We start from the raw sequence: 4,477 nt of genomic DNA, 5'->3' as shown, positions 1-4,477 counted from the left end.
GGGCAGGGCTCGGAGGCTCTCTTCTGGAGGGCCTCAGACCTTGCCAACATCACGAGGGAGGCGCTTGGGCACCACTTGGAGGCGTGCTTCACGGCACGATTCCCTCAGGAGGACACAGGGCGAGGAGCGCCCACCGCTCAGGAATTCATCACTAAGACCACTCAGGAACTGCAAGACACAAGGGCCATGCACGGAGACCGTCACTCACGAGGCGCAGCTCCCCATCCAGGCGAGGATGTCGGGCTGCATGTCTGCATCGACGTCCCAGGGCTCAGCAGGGCTGCTTCTCAGGAGCTTTTCTGGCCTTCGTGCGTGGGCCGTTGTGAGGGTCCGCCACACAGCTACATTCGCATGCCTTTCGGCCTGCCGAGCGTGTCGTCAGCCTATGAGCGCAACCTGCGGCGTGTCCTGGCAGCTCAGGAGGCCAGGCACCACGCCGTCCTGGCGGAGATGGAGACGGTCCTCAGGGAACCACCTGAGCCCCCAGAGCCTCCCGAGGCTCAGGGCCCCGGTGGCTCGTGAGGGGCAATCCCTTCGCCGCGTACCGTCAGCTGCCCCGACTCTCCTTCGTCAATAGAACCAGGTGACATTTTCCAAGTTCATTCAGCTGGGAGCGCCCCTCGGGCTGCATCATTCCCAGGCCGCGTGGGTCCATCCCTGTGGCATGTGTCCCTTTTTATGTCTTTAGCTTACCCTGTTGGGGGCGCCCCTCGGGCTGCATCATCCCCAAGCCGCTCGGGCCTGACCCAGTGGCATGTATCTTCCTGCATTTACCCAAGCTGATCTGCCTTTCATGTGTAATCTACCTGTGGTTATCACCTGCTCGATTGCCACCTGCTATGGGTCCACCCCTCTCTCTTGCAATTCGCTTGCGCGTTAAAAGGGGGGCGATGCTCAGGAGCTCTTATTGGCTCTCCAGCCCTCACCCCCTGGCCTTGACCACGACATCGCGACCTGGCATACCAGCGGCGGCTGAGCTCACTCGAGGGCCGGGACCTGAGGACGTAGAGCACTTGTACCTAACCGTCTGGCAGGAACATACAGCTATCAAAGACCCAAGACCATGCGCAACCCGCCTTGAGGTAGGGCCTCGTGAGTCCCGCGCTGGCTCACGAGTGCCCATATACACCTCGTCTAGCCCTACCGTGCAAGCCATGTGTCAGGGCAGGGCTGTACACGCCCCGGGGGCTCTCCTCAGAGGGAGCCCCCCTCCCACGCACAAGTGGAAGCACCATGCTCCGCGCTGGCCGTCGATACTGCCGAGGAGCAGCTATGCCCGTGCACAAGCGGAAGCACTATGCTCCGCGCTGGTGATAAACAACTGAGGGCGGCTCCACGGTCGTACCAACCTCAGGGAGCCCCAGAGCTCAGCGTTCGGCCTCACCGCAACGCCTCCCCTCGTGAGAGCCGTGCGAGGGGGCTGGGCACGGGGGCTGCGCTGGGGTCACGCCCAAGCGTACGCCACCCAACCAGGTCTCTCGGACCTGGGGGCTACGCTCGGGTCACGCCCAAACGCACGCCACCCAACCAGGTCTCCCGGACCTGGTCGTCGCACGCCCCTCCCGAGACCTCGGCGAGGGTAGGTATGGAGATTGTTTGCACGTCAAGGGGGACTCCTGAGCATCACGACTCAGGAGCCTAACTGGTCACGTAGCCCCTCACTCCTTGGTCCGTCCTGGTCTCCGGTCGGCCCAACGGCGGTTGAGGTATGCGCCGGGCCGGGCTCTGCCGACGTAGAACATTAATCTATCCTCGCGTACTCTCCCTATAAGCTGTTTGCGCGTCAAGGGGGACTCCTGAGCATCGTGACTCTGGAGCCTAACTGGTCACGTAGCCCCTCACTCCTTGGTCCGTCCTGGTCTCCGGTCGGCCCAACGGCGGTTGAGGTATGCGCGGGGCCGGGCTCTGCCGACGCAGAACACAAAGCAGATAGGAAGAAAATCGCAAAATCTCGAAGCAAATATTACAAAACATATTGTCCTCACAATATCAAACGCAAGTTTTAACGCCTCCATGAGGCCCGATGCATGATCGCAGGAATAAAACAGGAAGGGAGCCGCAGGTCACCCCTGAACACCATCGATGCCCGAGGGCGGCATTCCTCCCTTGGTGGTGTCGCCCCCGGTCAAGGGCGCGGAAGCAAAGCCGCGGAACTTCTTCAGCAGGGCCTCCACTTGACCTTGCACGGCTGTGGCGGCAGCTGTGCAGTGCTCATCGGCCACAGGCTCCAGCAGCTCATCAAGACAAGCGCTGGGGTCGCGGAGGTGCGGGTGGCTGAAGAGCGAGTCAATGCAGCTGAAGAAAGAACACGAGCCTCCGCCTCTGCCATGGGACCGACGCCCTCCACAACTTCCTCGAGCGCCTTCACCAAGAAGGGAAGCAGTTGGGCAGGGCCGTCCTCATCGGTGGCCAACGGCCTCTCCAAGTCGTTCTCGTAGAGCGTCTTCAGTGCCGCGCGAGACCTCTCCTCGAGATCAGTGAAGGTCGTGCGATCCTCAGCCAGGACCTTCGCCTTGGCGTCAAGATCGGCTTCCTTCGCCTTCGCCTCCCGCTCCAGCTCCTCCAGCCGGTTGCGCTCAGTAGCCTGCGTCTTCTCTAGCTCCTCCAACTCAGTGTCACGGTTCTTGATGGCGTCCTCCCGGGCCCTCATCTCCTCCTCCTTCACCTGGCGGCCGCGTGCTTCTTCCGTGTGTTGGTCGCGCAGACGCTTCAGCTCGTCCTCCAGCTCTTGGCAGCTGCCACGGGCGGCCTCGGCGGCCTTCAGTGCCGCGTCGCGATCAGCCGCAGCTTTGATGGCGCTTTGCTTCTCCTTCTCGGAGGATGCCGCGGCCTGGCTCAGCGCCGCTCGGACCACCGAGTCAGAGTGAAGCCAGCCAGAGGCCAGTTCCAGGCGCCCGGCCACTAGGTGTGGGTCCGCGCCCAGAAGGTCTTCCCGCAGCTGTGCCATCTCTGAAAGAACGCGCTCCAGGGCGATGGAGGAAGCAGAAGAGCCTGGGAGTAGTGGCGCGGCAGAAGGAGGAATCGACGTCGTCACCAGAGCCTGGGAGATCAAGGACTCCTGAGCCTTTGGGACCTCATCAGCCGAGCCAGGCGCCGGCACTTTCGGAGCCAGCGGGGCCACAGGGGCTGAGTCCTCCCGACGATGCTCCCCTTGGCCTCGCGAGGGCAACCGGGCCGGGGAGGTGCGAGTGCTGCCACCTCCTTTCTCCGCCGAAGGGGGCGCGACCGCCGTGTACTCCTTCCGTTTCTTTGCTGAAGGCGCCGGCCTGATCAACCAAGGGTGAACGTCAGGAAATAGCAAGTATAAGCAGAAGCAAGACGAAGCTCGAAACACTTACTGATCCACCGCGGCATATTCCACCATCCACTTGGGAAGCTTGAAGCCTGAAAGTCTCGAAGCCTGAGGTGTGGGCGCGCGGACTCCAGGAGCAGAAGACGGCGCGGCAGAAGGGCCGGAGGCAGCTCCGGGCGGCGTCAAGGCTGAGGCGGCATCCCGAGGAATCAGTGACGACCTGCTCCTTGTCGGGACGACGGGGAGTTCTCCCTCCTCTTGGCAGGCGTCGACCTCGATGTCGTCAGGAAGGGCGCGGAGGATATCAACTTTGCTCAAGGGGGAGTTTTCCCCCATCTCCTTGGGGGTCGCCTCCGAGTCCTCCTCCTCTTCTTTCCCTCCGCAGGACTCGTTAGAAGATAGCTCCACTGGCTTCGGCGCCGTGGGGGCTCCGGAGAGCACAGGCGGCACCAGCCCGCGCGCGTCAAAGGTCGGCCTGGAGACCACGATTGGCTCCCAGTCCTTGCGATGGAACAAAGGAGTGAAGGCGCTCGGCGGGTACTCCTGGTTGTCCCAACCAGGAGGCGCAGGACAGCAGCCAGCTCATCGTCAGGCAGGGCCCCCGGCCTCAGGCGGACCTTGTCTTCTTCATCTCCAAGCCTCCACAATGGGCGCGCACGCGCCTGAAGCGGGGCGACGCGCAACATCAGGAATTCCCTCAGGAGCATGGCCCCTGTGACCTTCGCCGCCTTCGCGTTGCCCGGCTTCAGGTCGGTCTGCATCTGCGCCAACACCGATGACGCCTGCTCGTCAGTGAGCTCTGCGCGAGGCCATCCCTTGTTAAACTGGGGCTCCTCCGTCGGCAACGCCAAGCGCGGGTGGATGCACTTGGCGTCCATCGTGACCCATTTGGCCCGGATGTTGTCGGCTCTCTTCCCGGTGTTCGAGATCGAGTTGGCCTTGCCGGATGCGACGAAATTGGTGCACCCGGAGACGTGTCCATCACTGACGCGAAGGAAGAAGTGGTGGCGCAGAAGAGCCACGGACGGCATCACGCCCAGATACGCCTCACAATAGTAGGCGAAGATGGACAGGAGGAGGATAGAGTTGGGATGGAGGTGCAACGCCTGCAGCCCGTAGTGATCGAGGACCTCATAAAAGAAATCGAAGAAGGGAGGAACCAACCCGGCAGTGACGCTGCTCGAG

Source organism: Aegilops tauschii, chromosome 5, assembly GCF_002575655.3.
Source record: "Aegilops tauschii subsp. strangulata cultivar AL8/78 chromosome 5, Aet v6.0, whole genome shotgun sequence".
In the NCBI taxonomy this organism is placed as follows: Eukaryota; Viridiplantae; Streptophyta; class Magnoliopsida; order Poales; family Poaceae; genus Aegilops; species Aegilops tauschii.
The sequence above is the reverse complement of the archived record's forward strand: the minus strand, read 5'-3'. Positions refer to the sequence as shown.